The 18,759-nt window shown below is 39.3% G+C and overlaps 1 protein-coding gene across 2 annotated transcripts in view; it reads right to left on the bottom strand.

The window, feature by feature from the left end:
• Positions 1–18,759, bottom strand: part of C10H1orf21 (chromosome 10 C1orf21 homolog) — a 114,567-nt gene that overhangs the window by 85,446 nt on the left and 10,362 nt on the right. Inside the window, exon 2 of one of the 2 annotated variants that reach the window (XM_062004230.1) lies at positions 11,120–11,209. The exons of the other annotated variant lie outside the window; for it this stretch is intronic. The gene's annotated coding sequence lies outside the window, so the exon portion shown is untranslated. The remainder of the gene's footprint in view (positions 1–11,119; positions 11,210–18,759) is intronic. 2 annotated transcript variants of the gene reach the window in all.

Below are 18,759 nucleotides of genomic sequence, written 5' to 3'. Positions count from 1 at the left end.
AAAAGATTCCATGTGCAGATTCAGATGCATTCCTTAAGAGGAAAGAATATGTATTCTCAATGATAACACAGTCAGCTTATGTTACCAGATAACTCCTTGCTAACATCCCTTCATTAAGTCTTCAACTCTGTGCTAAGCTTCCTATTCTGTGAGTTGCCCTGTCAATACATGTTTTCACTGTAAATAGAGAGCATATTTTGTACAGGGAGGTTCAATCAAAATAACAGAGCAAGGATGACTGAAAGGCAATACTGACTCCTACATGTTTACTCCCATTTCCCTAGACTGAAGGCAATACATTCTTCCCTCTTGGATCACCTTCTGTTGGTCACACACACATAGTCCATACATTTTTACTTATCTCACAAGTTAACTGAATTTTCTGTTTTCAAGGAGTAGTTTAGACTGATGTTTTAGCCTAGAAAAAACTCTGGAGCCTTTTTTTGTTTCCTTAGACATTTCATGAAAGTTTATTAGATGCTTTGTAAGTACTGTTTGCTCAAGGTAAATGCCCAGACATCTTCAGCTTCCCCAGATACCTCTACACTTGGTTCAGAGAGGAAAATACGTATCTTCCAAGTCCCCGAGGTAAACTAGGCAAATGTAGTACAAACTATGAATGAGCAACTGCACAGAAGCTGTGCTAGAGACTACCATGCTCTGCAGCACAGGATGGCACACCATGGCTCTCACATCGTATTTTCAGGAATCTCTGAATATGTGTTTGTGTTCTCCTCTACTCCCTTCCCTTTGACATGAAAATGTTGAAAGTGTACATGTGTGTATGTGTATATATAATACATGTTTGTACACACATATGTGTACACAGAAGTATATCTCCTAAATATTTTGTTTGGCTTTATAGAAGGCACAAATAGACATCTTTGTATTTCAAAAACAAGGCTCCATGACCATCCTCACCTCCTCTTCCCATTGTGCCAGGTTCTTTCAGCTCAAACAGATTCAACAACACTCTCTGCTGGAGTTTCTGCTGGCTGCTTTTATGGACAGAAAACATCTAATCCTCTTAAATATCAAAACTGCTTTCCAGAGTCTAACGTTGTTTTCAAAATAGTTTTTCAAGATTGTTGCAAATATTTCTTATTATTATAAAACCCCACATTTATTTATTGCCTTTAGTTTAAACCTCAAATGACCTTGATTAATACTAACCCAAGTGAGGTCTCCCCTCTTAAATAACAATATTGTATGGCACTTCTAAATTTGAGCAAGTAGAATACTCTGTTATTCTGCAGCTTTCTTCCAAGGAGACATGAAGAATTGCTTGCATGGTAAGAAAGACAAGCTGGGGGAGGAAGAGCTCAAAACCCTTATGCATGTGCATGTCAAACTCTCCATGCCAGGGGACTTGCAATGACTTGAGATGAATTTTCAGTAAACCTGGAGGAATTCATTTTTGACAGAAACAACCCAAGCCTTCAGATTTTTGTAATTTCTTCTTGATGTCAAGTAAAAGCCAGCAGCCTCTGCTGAATTGTTTTCTGATGGTTCAGGTTAAGAAAGAGCCATGAAATGACAGCAAAACTCCAGATGTTCTATGCCAAGCAAAGAAATGGCTACACCATACAAAGTCTACACTCGCCGTGCTGTTTTCAAACATGAGATTACACATACAAAGTATTGATAATATATTTAACAGGCTGCCAGAACATCAGACTCAAGTGTCAAGATGTCTTGCAACAGAGCAAATATCTTTAGTTGCAATTAAGAATGATATGGCTTTTAATTAAAGCAGCTGTCCAGGAGCATCAGTTTGGTATCTGCTGGAAAGAGCAGTACTACTTTTAGCACTATGTTTCTTGGAAGGCTTTTTGATTAAAAACAGAGCATTTGTACACAGACAATATCCTTATTATGCAGAACACAATTTTTCTCACTGTTCACTACCAAAGACTACCAAAGGAGGAGACAAGCACAAAGCATACATGCTGAGAAACCTACAGTAAAGAATTAAAGTAAGTTTCAGCTACTACTGACATCCTTACCTAACTACAGGCTTTTACTGTTCGAGCATCACATTATAGTGGAGAGAAAAAAATCCCAATGACTTTTTTTTTAAAAAAAAAAAAATCATTTGCTCATGCCATTCATAAACATTACCTGTCTTGTCCCTTGCAGAAAATAAACTAATAGTTACTTTTAGCAAAACAGTACGAAAGTAGTTCAACATGAAATAATTTTAAAATATATTAAAGGTTTTTGCTCCTTTGGTTTTACTCCTGCTTTAAATTTTGCTCTCAATCTGCCCAGCAGAATTTTATTTTCTTGCTTTAGGTAGCAAAAGAACATGTGGAGTTTGATGGGAAGTCCTCACACAACTTTTCTCTCTGCACTTAAAAATATTTGTCTTTGGGTACACATATTTTACAGTTGTGAATTTCTTTGCTTTAGTCTCCAACAACAAAACTTCTGAAAGATGAAGAAATACTCACCAAGGACGACCTCAATTATTACCTGCAGATGGTGAGCTACACCTACTCAGACTGTAAGGCCCTAATGGAAGCAGATTATTTACAAAGTTGGGTTTTAACAACCATAAACGTCAAAGTAACATCTCATTTTATCAGGTACAGTACCAATGAAAGTCTAACAAAGGATGCTGATTTGGGGATGTACAATAAAGATGAAGAGCAAACATACCATTGCTACAATGCTACAAGCACATTACAGTATTTATATTGTAAATACCAATTTGAGTATTGTAAATGGCTGATACAAATCAGTCCTTCTCTTACATACAGATGTTGTTGGCTTACAAAATATGTATCTTCTTCTAAAAACCATGAATCCGTCATCTCTTATTTCACATTTGATTTTCATTCTTGCAGCTGAAAATCCCATCGATGTCTCCGCCGCCTTTCTCACTGTAGGTTTCATCACAATCAGGCTCTTCTCCTGGAAGCATCCTCACAGATACACAAGAAACCAACCACACATAGCGTAGTATGAGTTATTTATTACATGATGCACTTTATAACAGTCTATATACACTGTAAAAATTACTCTCTTCTAACACACTATGGACAAGAGAGTAAATTCACTAGGAGTAAAAGATTCCTCTTGCAGAATTATATTACAATAGCCAAAAATACTTTGTTTCACTAAAGGTGAAGAAAAATCTAGCCTTCATCAAGGGGCCTCTGCTCAACCTTGTGACACAAGACATGTTTCCTTGCAATGTCACCTGAACACGTTTGACTACCGCTGACCTCTGTAAATGACTGCATAGTAAAACCTTGGTGTTTACCCAAGTTGCTTTAATGCTTACCTCGAGTGGCAGGTGACAGCCTGGGTCATCAAATGGATAGGGTTTTATCTTCTTGAGCTACTAAAGAGCAAAAAAGCTCTTCACTGAGTTCAAGATGAATGTTCAAACCTCTTTGAAACACCTTGTGCAAATCAGTACAAAGAACTACACGAGGCACAGGAGTGGGAGAAATATTACTCTTACATGACACTTCTCCCATGAAAACGTGGTTCCGTGCATGCATCCTTAACAGCCCAAAAATTTCCCATACAAAAATGGAAATCTCCACTAATCCCTTGCATCAAAGAGAAGCTTAAAGCTTTAGAGATTTGGCTTCCCAGGAATGATATTCTTACAGAGTTGGAGACATGTTAGACCCCTTTGCTTATGACTTTTTTTTTAACAGTATTTAAAAAAAAAGTACACTAGGTTTAACCTGCAATACGCTGCACTTGAAGTCTGGTGCTTTCATACAAATTATATAATTAGCACTTGGACATAAAATTGAAGCTTTTTTCATTGTATAACTGCAGATGTATTTTTTCAGAAAAAGCTAGCTTTCTGCCAAGAATAAAGCTTGTAGTAGAAATTCTTCAGGGGAAAAACGTCACACCCTGTTCAGCTTATAAAATGTCAAGTGTTCTTAAAGAGCTAGGGAGCATCAGTTAAAAGTGTCAATGTTATTGCAAAGCAAACAGTAAGCCGTAATGAAATAAATCTTAGCAGACTAAGTCAAATGCTTTTTATCATAGCACTTTAAAAAAAATAATACCTACCAGGCATCATGATATCACAGTATATTCATTGTACATTATAAATAAGCATGAGACAGAAAGTATGAGATTATATAGTCAACCATGAATATAATGACCAAATTGGTTATCAGTGCTGATAAGTAAATAAGGGGCACAACCTTTTAATGCAGTAAGAAAGCACTTTTACTGGAAGTGACAATGATTTCAGGGCTGATACAGTAAGCTGTGAATCCTGAAAGATTACTAGCCTGCCTTATATACAGATATAATTGCATATGAGGCATACAAGAATTTTTCAGCACATTATCCACTTTTTAAAATAATCTGTACTTCAGAAAGAAAAAAAAAAGTCTCTCCTTTACAAAACAGCTGTAACTTCAACTGCAGGGCCAGAGGCACTCAAGTTGTGAAAAGTAAACATGTAACAGGAAGGCAGAGTAGAGAATCAAAGCTCAGCACAGACAATGATAAATTGAAATTGCAAATTAAACGTCTTCTCAAATTCCCGAGGCTACCTCAAAAGCTGGGGTACAGCTCATTCAGGACCTGCAACAGCAGCATTTGGATTCTACGCACAAGCGAGAAGCATTTGCTGCCAGCAGTAACAGAGTTTGGCGAACAAAAGGAGCGGCTGGAAAATAGTACTCACCTTCTAACTTAAAAAAAAGAAAATCAAACTGTTTGGTGTTCAATATTTCCAGTATCTCAAATGCACAGAGAAGTACAATCCACTTGAAAATGTATGCCTTGAAATACCAGAGGTTATAAAATTCAGAGCACATGACAGTAATACAGTGCATTAATCTATATAATAGCTTCTTAAATGTTTATTTGTCAAAGGAAACACTAAGAAACACACAAACTCAAGTTTCTCAGACTTCTAAAATAATAAAAAATATGGCCCAGACTACATAAATATCCATCACTATATTTCTGTTCACCTGGTGAAAGATTACCTATTTTTCTGCCTCATCAAAAACTTTACTACAACAGCAATTCCATATTAAAAAATTTCAATATTCACTGAAGCTTTTCGGCATCCTCACTCAACATGACATCCTCGAGGGCTTTCTTTCTGGTAGAAGTGTTTTAATTCTTACCAGTAAACCAACATGCTCACTCAAGTGGCTCTCCCGTTGAGAAAACATTCAAATGACCTCTTCTGTTACATTAGAAAATATATCTGTTTCCATTTTTTTAACACATACTTGAGTTTCTTTGCAACAGGGAAGCCTTCAGCATTTAGAGGGAGCGCGTTCACATGCTGTTCAATTATTTTCTTGCAAAAGGAAGTATCAGACCTCTTGAACAAAGGTTAACCATTTCTGACATAGAAAAACCACACCCAAGACTGTGACAGCAAAGCAGCAAAGGACTGGCAAAACACATCCAGCAACAGATAAATCTGGTCTGCCATAGGTCAGGAAGAGGAAGACAATGTAATTTTCACAAAGCACAATCTGAACACAATCAGAGAAAAAATAAAATTGTGTTGTTTCCAATAAGAAGGGGAAGAAAAGTCAATCTGGCAAATTATCACTGCTTTAGTAGGCTTCCAGTCCAAAAAAGCAAATAAAATCTTTTGTGTGCACGTGTTTTGTTTATAAGGAAGATACTTCCTTTAAAAAAAAAAAGAAAAAAAAATCCCACTTTCAGTCCCTCATGAAAACCAGCACCTTGTGTAATTAAAATGCACTAGCAACAAGAGATTTCATTTCAATACTATAGACAGCAAGCTGAAAACCACTACCAGGCAGGTCAATGATATCTCAAGTTAAACAAGCTCCTTCACAAGCCCCAATGCAGATGTGCAAGACAACACGTCACATTTTACAGTGCTCAGGCCCAGAAGGACCAACATTCACACAATTATTAGGAAAGCAATTAAGAACTGTGTGCAGTTTAGTCTTCCAATGCTGGGGAGGTTGCATTCATGTCTGCAGAAACAAGATCTCTGGTGTTTGTTAAGTCATACTTGAAAGGAAGAATTTCACATGATAGCAGAAGAAGAGGGACCGATAATGGGGCGAATTTGCTGGGGAATAATTCAAATGTGAAACTGCTAATTAAATATGCAGAGTAATTCCAGAAGCAGCAACAGATAGAGAAAACCCCAAATGCTGCATCTATGGTAAACAAGTGTGAATGCAGGGAATAAATATATCTACCTTCCAAACTGGGATTTGACTTTCTAATCCTTTGTCTACAGATTTCATATTTGCCTCTTTCTTAAACACACGTTCTGTGATGGATGTCTCTGCAAGATTAAGAAGTAAACATTTCAGCATTCAGAAAAGGCAAAAATTGTTTGTTGTGCAAATTTTCTTGAAGTCCTGAGAACACACAAAACAGCTTCTGCTTCTGTTTAATATAAAGGGTTTACCAGTATATATGTAAACGTACTTCTTGTTACCAAACAGGCAGCAGAGAGTTCTGACAAGCTCAAAACAATTCTAGGCAAAATTGACAGTTTCATTTAAGACAGGTGAAAGGAGAAGTTGATCAGTTTAAAGCAGATTGTGTAGGAGAGGAGAGGAGAGAGAGCTGTGTGCAACTGCATTGTTACTGAAATATCTGTAGTACATGGGAGTAGCATGGGAAAGAATCCCACTGTGCTGGACACCATGTAAACAAGGAGCAAGAGCAACCTCCTCCAATAGCCTATCATTAAAGCATAAAACAGAAGATAAACAAATATCAGCATGAGGTCAGACAGAAGACAATTTACAATTCCTATTAAAGCTAATTTTACTTCTCTTGAATCCACCAGAAAACTCAAAAAAATGCTTATCAACAAACATCATGACTACAGTTGTTCAGTCCTTATAAAATACTGCTTGTTCCAGGCAGCAAAACTAATTCTCAGAACACGAATGGTACCACAATTCTCATTTTACATACAGGCAAAGACAAAACTAAACATAATTGCATCAAGTTCCTGATTAAAATAGATCATCCTTCAGCCCCTCGATGCAATGAATCACCCTAAGCTTGAAAGATGGTTTTCTAAAAGCAGATCCAGTCAGTCGAGGTCTGTGCAGCAAGTCTGCAGCAGCAGCAGAACGCACTGTGCTCACAGACAAAGTGGGTGCTTGGGACACTGCCGGGCTCCTGGCACAAGCAGTTCTAGGGTAAAAGGGGGTAAAGTCTTTTGAGGGGAGTTTTATGAGGAAGAGAGATGCAGACAAATCGGGATGAACCTTCCATATACAAACTGACAAGGAGAGACATGCAGTGATTGACGCTGTATGTAATAAAACAGAACTGGGAAGAGTCTAGACAGGCTTTCAGTGTGTAAATATCAAATTGTATAAAACATGCTAGATGGGACTTGTAGCAACCTCTAATTTTCGGATTCTACCTGAAGCTTAAAACAGAGGCAGCAATACCCTCTCTGGCTCCTTCCCCAAACAGATCCTGCTGATTTGCCTAACCAGACAAATCAGATAAACCCTATGGTTTATAAATACCTTTCAAGTTTATTCTCAATAGATAATTGTAAAAAAAACCAAACATGGGTTTGGGATTTTTTTCCCTGAAGAAAAAGTGGGTGAAGAAGGAGAGAGTCTCTTTCCCCAAGTAGCCTTTTCATCCTTCTTCATTCTCATGGTGAGCTACAAAAGCAAGTTGTGCCCAGCACCATCACTGTCCTGCCCAGCACAGACTGGATGGCTGTTTTTTTCCCCTAAGAACAAACTGAAAATAGTTTCCCACTGCACTGTTCCCGAACATATTTGCCTAAACTATTAAAACACAAAGTTAACTGCTGCTGCCATAATATTTCTGCTTCACACAAAGCACATCTGAAACATCAGTCCTTTATTGTCTAATTTCACAAATATTTTGCAAATTTCAGTACTGCAGTTGAAACTTCTCACATGCTTTTGCCATGGCCAACAAAACCAGAAAGCACAGACACTGCATCAACTGTTGATGAAAATTAACCAGAACCTTTGAGGGTCTGAAATGAGAGTTTAAACTTTCACTAAGTGAAGCAACCCACAACATGTATTCAGCTCACCCTGAACACCACGAGGAGAACTGCAGAGAGATGGCTAGAATTATATCAAGAAAACTGAGATTGTAAGAACAAGAGATGCTTCCTCTCAAATAATTCCTTTTGGGCATGAGGATAAATCACTGAAGTTTTTTGCATGACAGAAAGCCATCAGCTCTCTTGCAACAAGCTACCTCTTTGTGCCTGCTCATCTGTGATGCTCCAGCCATGGAAGGAAGTTAAGAATGTGGAAGAAATTAAACACTTCCCCACAGAGGCTGCTCTTTGGGTTCACACACACAAAAAACATGTTCTTTCCCCTTCTCTTTTTCCTTCTTAAGAGAAAACATGGACAATGAAGGTGTTAGCAGACTCATCTAGAAATTCAGGAATTGCTTCAGGAGGTTCCCTGATGGAGAAATACTATCAACAATTGAGTTTTTAACAACAGGAAACGGCAAACCTGAATCCCACTGAAAAGAAGTTAGTCTTTAAAGCAAATTAATATTTCCAGTCTCCTTATCAGAAAAGTACTGATTTTCTTTTCAGCCAAAGCACTTGGAAAAAAAAAAAAAACAAACCAACACACACACTTCAACCACAACCAGCTTGAGGGCTCAAAGTTAAACATGTGCCAAGAAGTTCTGATGAAAGACAACCAAAACCACCAGCAAAGGTTTTTGGTCCAGAAATAAAACAGTCAGCTTGCTATGAGTACTTCTGCAGAGTCCATTCATCATGTTGGGCCAAAAGCAGCACTATATGTTTATTTTATTAACAAGTTTTTTTATCATAAGTATGCCTGACATTGCCATCATTCAACATCAGATACCATTCCCCAGCACTGCTCTCCTCCCCCCCTTCAGGCTTCCAGTAAAATTAGACCTTGAATAAAGCTTCCAGTAAAATAATTACAGTTGGCAGGTATTTTTCAACACAGATTTGGAAGCCAAGAAACCAAAGCAAAACAAAATAAAGTCAAATCAAGCATTACTCAACTTTTCTCAGAAACAACTTGTTCTGTAGATGAAGTATTTTCACTGGTGGATAGTTTCAGTCTACCACTATTTCAGTTTCATGTGGCCTATGAACTTCACAAAAGCACTGGCCAGACAGCTTAGGAAATTTTCCTAAGTTAATGTGGTGAAAGAAGTATCTTAAAACCTTCAAGTAATCACGAAAAAAAAAAATCGTGACAGAGAGAAAACAATCTGCCCAAAAACACAGATATATTTTGTGGAGAAAACAATGAAAAGCAAAGCAGAAAGTAACAATGACCTAATCCTTTTCCAAAGTGTGTCTTCTGCTGGCCACTGTGGAAAGATGACTGGCTTTAGAGGCTTTCTTCATATTCACAATGTGAGGGAAAAAAAGGCACCACACCTGATAAGGACACAACACAAATCGTTGCTCACAGTTTCTGTACAAAGTAGGATACACTTACTTGACTTCAGGTAATGTAAACTCTCAATGAGGCAATTCAAATCTCCATGTTTACTGGTAGCAATTTTACTAAAGAAACCTCCTTTCTAATTGGTTGGTAACCATTAAATCATGTTGACCCTCGTGTAGTAAATACAGCTTTCTCTTGCTAAAAAAAGAATTTCCTTTTTGCAAACCCAGAGGATACATTGTTCCTAACAAATAATTTCATAGCTTTTCTTTCATTTTACATATTTCCCAATAGTTCTTTTCTTTTTGTTAGAATGTTTCTTATTTAGGACATATTATATTATTTTGATACATGTCAAACTGCAGTCAAATATAATACTTCACCCTAACTTCCGCTGCTTCTAAAGTAAGCCCTGCCTCAATCACTGTGCAGATCTTTAGGAAATTTTCTGCATGGAACCAGGCCAACATCAAAAGACAGAAGGGACACATGTTGAGTGGTTTTACTTCCAAGTCTTTTGGTTAAATACTCTCCTTTCTCATGTACTACCCTTGGGATTTCACTTCTCATTAAGACTTCAGAGCTGATGATGGTGTAGAGACACAAGTGCCTATGTCCCATAATTCATCCTTTCCTTGCTTGGAGACAAGCATATAAACTACCATACTCAAAGTGAACAAGCCCACAGCAGGATCCCTGGATGATGTCTCCTTTTAGGAAGGAATTGCCATAGTACAGTTTCTTCTCATCCAGATAACCTTTTCCAAAGGTTTTGAAGTTTTGCCCTCAAGCTTATTTTTCCCAGTTGAAATATAAAATCAGAAAACACCAATACAGTAGTCCTGTCTCAGTCTCCTCAGATTCCTGACCAAGGCTGACACTGTTGTCAGCATTCGTAAGACACCCATCTCCCCACCAAACCTTCACAGTGGACTCATTGACCATGGTGCTCTCAATTTATGGGTTGACTTGTTTGAACAGTGCACCACCGAAGGCCACCACTCATTCTCAACATTATACTGCAACTTGAAGAGCAGTTAGTGCTATGGGGAAGAGTTTAAAGTGCATCTGCATTGACCACCAGGTACCTATCACAAAAGAAACATGTGACATCAAATAAATCAAGAGAATCCCCCTAAACCCCTGGGACAGGTTCTGAAGCTCCAGAAAAGCAGTCAAGCAGTAACAGACTTTCATATCCCATGTTACATTTTGCTATATAATACAGTTCTATTTTTCTATCAGTTCCATGAGGGGAAAAAAATAAACAAAGATCACTCCATCAATTTGCACACTATCCAGGAATGATACAAAGCAAAATAAAAATGGGGTTGAATGAAAAAGACACAGCTTTCACATGCAGAAGTACAACATACAGGAGCCAGTCCTTCACTCAATTTCTAAGAAGCCTCCATCACCATCATCACTTTCTTTTGCATGCAGATGATAGGCTAACAAGCCCTTTAGATAATTTAGTCCATATATACTTTGTAGGTGTTTACTAAAACACTAATGCTGTATCCAGTCAATACAATGGACAGTCTTTCTACTTTATAGAAAGAGGACTCAAATGTCAGAAGTATCTGAAGGTGGTTCACCTCTGGTTTATTTTTCATCAGAGCATGGCTACTGTCAGAAAGTTGTTTCCTCCTGGCATCACTGTATTCCATCACTTTATCACTCCCCTTTCCTGTTTTTGTACTCACTGCTGCCTTTGGAGAATCATGAGTAGGGGCAGGAGGAAAATCAAGACAGGAGGTGTCGGCTTTCTGAATGGCCACCTCAGGAAGCGCATGCTGAAATACAGATTTTCAGGTCAGTCAGCCAAAGATGTACAGAAAGGAAAAAGTGACATCCTAATAACCCCAGAGGTTTCAAAAACAATCCTGTCCATCCAGAAAAAGAAAAGCATACTTACCACTTCTTCCTCTGTCCATAACTCCCATTTTTTCCTCATCCTATACTCTCTTTAAAATATAGGATGTTTAACAAAAAGGAAAAGGATCTGACCACAAACATCTTTTGCCAGCATAACTCTCAAAATTGCGCCCAAGGGCTTCAAATACTCATATGCTTTACCTAATAATTGAACAAGACATTGCATTTCATGGGTGGCTCTGAGACCTTTGTTAGGTTCTTCCCCCCCCCCCCAAAAGTGAATGGATCATTCTGGAGATGAGTCACTACTGAAACAACAAAATAAACTCCCATGAAGTGCTGTGGGGTTTGTGTTTATCATTCTCCAGCTTCTTTTTGAGACTACTTGGCAAGACTCTGGCTCCTGCAAAAATGAAGTACCGATTTCATTTGTCAGTGAAATATATCTAGAAGAGCTTAAATATTCATTTCAGCCTCCACTTCTTTCTGCTTCAAGTTTGCTCCCTCCCAAAGCTGACAAAGAAGGGAAGACAGAGAGCCACCAAGAAGAGGGCAATTGCTGACACCAAAACCAGAACTGAGATGGGTTTCCAAAGCTCAAGACCTCAGGAGATGCTAAGGCAGATTTGGTGTAATAGCTGTTTCACACTTTTGAAGATCCCTCCAGACAAAGTGCTTGAATATATTAAATGCCTGGGGTTTGACAGCAACAGAGCTGGTATAAACCAAACCTAAGCTCGATGCTGCATGCTGCCATGGTCTATCTGCATTATATCTACTTCTCCAAAAATCTTTACATACCTGTACATGCTTTTGTAACTGCAGACACCACAGTAACCATTGCACATAAACCCCTAACTCAGAACATGCAAAAGGTACCAAACCTGGTTATGTCCCTGGCTGTCACCAACATTAAATTCAGGGACACCAGGGCACAATGGGTACGTATTTGTGCAGCTGACCTGCACTGCAGTCTGCCCAACTGTAGCTTCATATGTAGTGCTACTTATTCCAAAACTTACAACAAATGTTGTTATTAATATTAGAGATTGTTTTCACTTATCACATTTACCTTATGCTATGGACACTTGTACCTTTGATTAGAGCTACTTTTCAGAAGCATGTGCATTTATACTATTAGTGCTCTCACATCTGCACAGAGTATATCATTTCTTTTGCGTCACTGGATATTGTGACTAAGTAGCATAAGAGTGAAAGGGCTATCATGGCAATGAATGTTTTGTGCAAGCCATCTTACCACAGGATTTTGCATAGTCCTGTGGCAATGGGTGAGCAGCAGAAATGTGTCGGAACTGCAGATGGGCATCTGCAGCCACGAACCCACTCCCAAGGGGTGCACAGCAGATAGACAACCACTCCTGACTTTGATAACCAACCAAACACCATTTCATATCACAACCACATGATATGCAGAATTTCTGTGATGAGAAAATGCATATGTATTCCCATACACAAAAATAATCAGTGCTTTCCATTCACTTAGAACAGAATTCACACATGGGGAAGATTTATTACAGGTATTTTCTTGAATGTTTGCATTCATCTTTTGTATTTTTGCTTGTGTTCACATCAAATGAATTAAAATACATTGTACTTGGCTTATAAAAGCAACTTGTTTGAAAGACAGAAACACAGAAAAGAACCAACAGAGCTCTGACTACGCACTATGACTCACAGGTGTGCAACTGCACACCCAGCACAAAGGCATGACTCTGAATCCACAAATTCTACACAGATTTTTGTCATATAAACTGAAAGCAAATCTCACACAGGTCTAGCAGTAATTTAAAGTGAAGAGGGGATTTGGAAGAACAGTATGCAGTCACAGGCTGCAGTACTCACTCATCTTAAAGAACAGAGGCATTTCAGGTGACTGGACATTACAAACCCTTTGTACTTAAGAGACGTTGGCTAATCACTTCTGTCACTATATGCTGCCTTAAGCTAAAGGAGGAATCTGATTGGGAGCAAAACACATTGTTCATTTACTACAAAAGTTAAATTTCGATTTAAAAAATATTCTGATTGGCTGTGTGTAAGGTGAGGAGGTAGAAAACAAGAAAAATGCTACTTGCAGACTTTGAGGGGGAAAAGTGCAACTTTTTTTTTTAAAGTGACCAACTAAAAATACAGCTAAAATTAAGGAGGGTTTATCAAAACAAGTCATTAAGTGTATAAACATGAAGAAGAGTTTTCCCACCTGGAAGCATTTGTATACCATAGTCACCGAGTAACAACATGCAAGGAAAAGTGCAATCAGTGCTCAAAATTCACCATTTCAATTAGACATTTGTCTCTTAACGGATTATAACCCATCATTCCTTGGAGAGTGCAAAAATACCATCACTTCTTTTAGCACTCATCTGGGAGAAAAAGAGAAAACACTGTAAAAGAAATGAAAGACAGGCAGCCCTCTCTTGCAACTTCCCAATAGAACAGTTGCTCCTTTTTATGAACAGGGGAAATACTTTGCAATTTCACTGAGCTTTTACTCACTTATCCCCATGTGCTGCATAGAGGTGGTTTGCATTTTTATATCATTTCTCATACAGGAAACCAAGGGACAAGTAGCACAGCACTGGCAAAGGAAGGTTCTACCTTTCCAGCCTTCTGCTCTTCCATGTGTGGCAGAAACAGGCTTTTTTTTTTTTAAAATTTGACAGCAAGCTCTATTTTCCTCTGCTTTCCAGAACTCTTGTTATCCAATAAGCTCAGTGGGGAACTTACAGACACAAATAACAAGGTAATTCTTTCTCCAGGAAGCCTGCAGTGGAACCTCATTGTCCCTCAAGCCATTCTATGCTGACTCCACAAGCCCACACAAGACCCTAAAGACGAGTTGACAATGTAGAATTATTCTCACTGATGCCATCAGGTCAGACTAATGGTTCATTTCATCCTTCACCTAACAGAAACCAGAAGTGGACACCTGGGAAAGGGTGTAGGAATATAGATGAAGCAAATAGTGAAAACACCACACTCTCCTACCCCAACCCAAGTAGAGAGAGAATTTTTTCCTCTTTGATTCAAGGTGTAACTAAAGTTGTACTAAATGCAACACAACAAGTCAACATGCATCGATGATCATAGCAGAGTTCCCTATCAGGCTCTCCTACCCATTTCACAGAATCACAGAATCTTAAGGGTTGGAAAGGATCTCAAACGATCATCTAGTCCAACCTCCCTGCCAGAGCCCCTCTTTCTCCACTCACCTTTGGTCATTCCTCTCTACCTTGTGAACTTTGGGAAGTCAATCTCTCTGCCAGAAGTCATGACTGTGATTCCCAGAGTGACATCTGATCTCATGGCAGAGTTTCCTTGTGCTAACAATTAGTAACATGGCAAGAGGAAACTTAAGAAAAGCAAGGAAAGAAAAGCAAGAAAAGGGAAATGGTATTAGGAAGCTCCATAATAAAATCATTTTGACTGACATGTAACATTAACCACAGAGCTTCTTTAAAGGTGGGGTATTTTTAAGTTTAAGCTTTCAGCATTTTATAGATTTAGAAACTCCTTAAAAAGTTAACCCAATAAAGAGGACACCCATGATACAGCTTTATGTTGCCTAGGGCTTTCCAGATACGACATGCATGAATTTCCCTGGTCAAAACCAGCACTAAAGCATTTAGGGTACAAGGACCTAGTGTGGCACGCACAGTGCCTTACCTCCATTACATCTGCAGGCCTACAAGATAGCTCCTGTTCTTTGGTGTCCTGCCAGTACTTCGCCTGTCAAATACACTGTGTGCCAACACAAGTGGTAACATCAAACTCCACATAAATTCACGCTAGCTTGGATTTTACAGGTCTGCTGCACAACACAAGGCAGTAAGGGTGATAGGCATAAAAAAATACAAGCCTCAAGCACGTTAGCAGGTACACTAACATGTAAAAGCTACTGAAATCATGAGAGTCAATGTATTCCCACAGCCAGTATTTGCAGGGTCAGCTACTGCCCCATCTATCCCAACAGTATGCCAGTGCCACAATCAGTCAATGATGTCTTCCACCAAGCTCCAGCCCTGGACTACATTCAACAAGCAAAGGGTCAACCATCAGACTTCATCCTTACCCTTAGTTCTCCCCTAAAGACATAATCACAATTAGCTATAGTTAAGATAGTATGGTGAAATGGATTTTCATCACGTAGAATTTCTTTCTTTCTTGTTGCTTTTTCTTTTGTGCACTTGTCTATCTTGCAATTTCAAATATCACAGTGCAAATCAACACTGCTGAGAATCAGAGAACTAAAACAAGTGGTGATTATTTTGACATAATGCCAGTTATCTAAATGTGGTAGAAAGAGAGAAGGTTTAGGGAATAAACAAGAGGTGCCACCAAACAGCAGAAGAAATACTGCCCCAAAGTAAATATTAACATTTCCACTTGGAAAAGACAACAGCAAGAAACAGTGAAGAACACCAAGTAAAATGACTACAGTTCACAGCTGGAATATTTACAGTCTTTTTGACTGATCTTTAACATTTCAGAGTTGTAGAAAAACCCTAACTGAAGACCAAATTCTTTCCCTATTCTTCCCCTTTGCCCATAGCTAGTGATTTGCTCAGCATAATTCAACTAGTGAATCTCCTAGCTGAATCCAGTCCCACTGTGTCTCACTCACTGAAACAGAAGGGTACACAAAAAGCCAGGCAATACTCAGTGCCTCCTACAAGAGCCTGGGATGCCACCAACATTGTAGGGTAACCAATCTAAGACCCAGGTTTAGGATGTGGCACCAACACCCCTGGTTACAGCCCACTGCCAGAAAGCAGCCTCTGTCCTCATTCTGACAGGATCATTTCTTGCATTACTGCCTCTACAAGGAAAATCAAGACAACACTGAGCATCCTGCAGCACAGCCTACAGAAAACAACACACCGTATGAAACACGGGAGAAGAAAGCATTTGATCATTTCTGCCCCTCTGACCACATACCTTGAGTTAGTAATACAAACCACACGTATGCCCTTACACAACTTCCTTCTCAACAGCAAGACTTTTTCATTAGTCCACATCTCATTTTCTTCTGTTCATGTTTCCAGCCTCATGCCATCAGCTGTTTAGCTCTTCGCATTTCATCCCAGCCTTCCACCTTGCCACCCCCTTTGTGAACACAAACTATTCCTGCTCTCCATTTCTCTGCTTACTGATACCAGCTCTTGATGGCAATGACCCAGAAACAACATACCCAGGCCTCTGCTCCTACCCCAAAAATGAAGTTAGTCAACCTCACCTGCACAGCAGCGCCAAGAGAGACACCATGCAAAATGTCCCTTGCTGGGCATCATGGTGGCCAACCATTACTCTCAACTTCCCTTTCAGTATTAGTTTTCAGACCATGCTAAACCTAAGGTGCCTGCAGGCTCCAGTTAGTACAAGGTAGGTAGGGATGGGAGGTGCTGAGAAGTTGAGGGACAACTGGAAGCCAGATGTGCAGAGAAGCTGTACACCTTCTAAAGAGGGCAATCAAAGCCAGAAAGACATGTTTTCAGCTTACTTTTTCCTTCCTCACGTTTCTGATCACGGCTTTAATGGTAATGTAAATGCACAGGAATCTTCCTTCTGTGGCATTTAACAGTATTAAAAACCAGTGTGCTTCTAAACATTGAGAAGCTAAATCCCACACTTACTAAGCTCAACAGCAAAATTCTCCATGACTTGGCAGTACCCAGTTTTGGCCTTAGGGTACTGAACACGTACAGGGACTAAACCTAATCTGCACGGATATTTACATAATTTCCCTATATGTAAATAAATGAACATAGCCACAATATTTGATTGTACTTCTGTCTTCCATGACCAATGAGTCAGAATTGCTTGTTTATAGTTATTAGCAATATAAACCTGCCATCAATCAGCACCGTCTTCGCCCTGCAGGAGCAGGGAAAGAACAGCTACAAAAGCCATCAGGAAACAGCAATGGACACGTCAGCCCCAGAATTGAACTGGGAGTACTTGTTACAGACAGCAACAGGAAATATTCTTCTTCATAACTGTGCACTTAAAAATAGTATTTGAAAAGCAAATCTGTTATGAGAACAGAATTAAACTACTGAGACTCAAGTTGATCAGGGGATTTACAAAAATAATCCAGGTTTCACTCTACAAAAAAAAAAAAAACCCACACACCAGAAACCATTTCAAATCTGAGAAGAGAAATCCATTTTATTTTTCTGATAACATGGCACAAAACGAGATCACAGTCCTACCACGCTGCGTGCTACAAAGATACCATCACCACTGCAAAGAGCTTTAAGGGAGTGGAGCATGTCCCTTAAGATGAAAGGCTGAGGGAGCTGGGGCTCTTTAGCTTGGAGGAGACTGAGGAGTGACCTCATTAATGTTTACAAATACATAAAGGGTGGGTTCTCAGGGATGTCCAATGATAGGACAAGGGGCAATGGGTACAAGCTGGAACATAAGAGTTTTCAAAGAAATACAAGGAAGAATTTATTCACTGTGAGGGTGACTGGAACAGGCTGCACAGATGTGTTGTGGAATCTCCTTCTCTGGAGATCTGGATGAGTTCCTGTGTGACCTACTCTAGATGGTCCTGCTCTGGCAGGGGAGTTGGACTAGATGATCTTTCGAGGTCCCTTCGAACCCTTAAGCTTCTGTGATTCTGTGAATGGGCAGGTCCAGTTACAGTAGTTCCAGAGTCTCTCAGGAAAACAAACTGTGGTCTTGCAGCTCCCATCCTGGTGCATCATTCACTACACCATGCCTTTTTTCTCCTGTTCCAGCAATATCTGAAAGCATGTACATTTTTTCCTCCTTAACACATGTTTTGAAGCTGACTTTCTGGTGCATACACATTCTCCTTTATACTTATTCCCAATATTCTATACCATTTTCCTTGTGGGCACTCCATTCAAGTCTTTCTGGTATAGATCAATAACAAAGCAGCAAATAGAATAAAATCCAGGGGAACTGCTAAAAGCAGCTGCATGTAGCACCAAGCGTATAAACTTCCAGAGGAGTACAAGAAACAGCACCTTAGACGACTGTAACTTCCATCAGTTTTAAACTTTGTCCTAGAGTACCTCTGGTGACTAACCAAGCACTTGAACATACTAGACGTGCTGGCTAATGACAAGGTAGGAATGATGAACTAGAGACTGATAAGTCAGCTTGCAATCCCTACCACCAAGAGGCATACGGTACCTTAAGGGCGAAAGTCACTCCCATCTTCTGTTTTCCATCTCTTCTTTGACATTCAAATCGAGAGACAAAACCAGTCCTGCAGTCTCATGTACAGAAAGGTCGCTCCACCTCCTCTGATACTGGTTTTTTTGCCTTTCGACACAGACCAGATCAGCATTCCCACAGACAGCACCTCAGCTCAGTTTGCACTCAGAAGAGACCTTACAGATACTGAGTCTAATTCAGAGTTTGACTTCATCAGTACAGAAGCAGCAGACTGTGAAGCTTCTACATTACTTTT

Source organism: Colius striatus, chromosome 10 (assembly GCF_028858725.1).
Source record: "Colius striatus isolate bColStr4 chromosome 10, bColStr4.1.hap1, whole genome shotgun sequence".
Classification (NCBI taxonomy): domain Eukaryota; kingdom Metazoa; phylum Chordata; class Aves; order Coliiformes; family Coliidae; genus Colius; species Colius striatus.
Note: the sequence above shows the minus strand (reverse complement) of the source record. Positions and strands in the feature narration are given on the sequence as shown.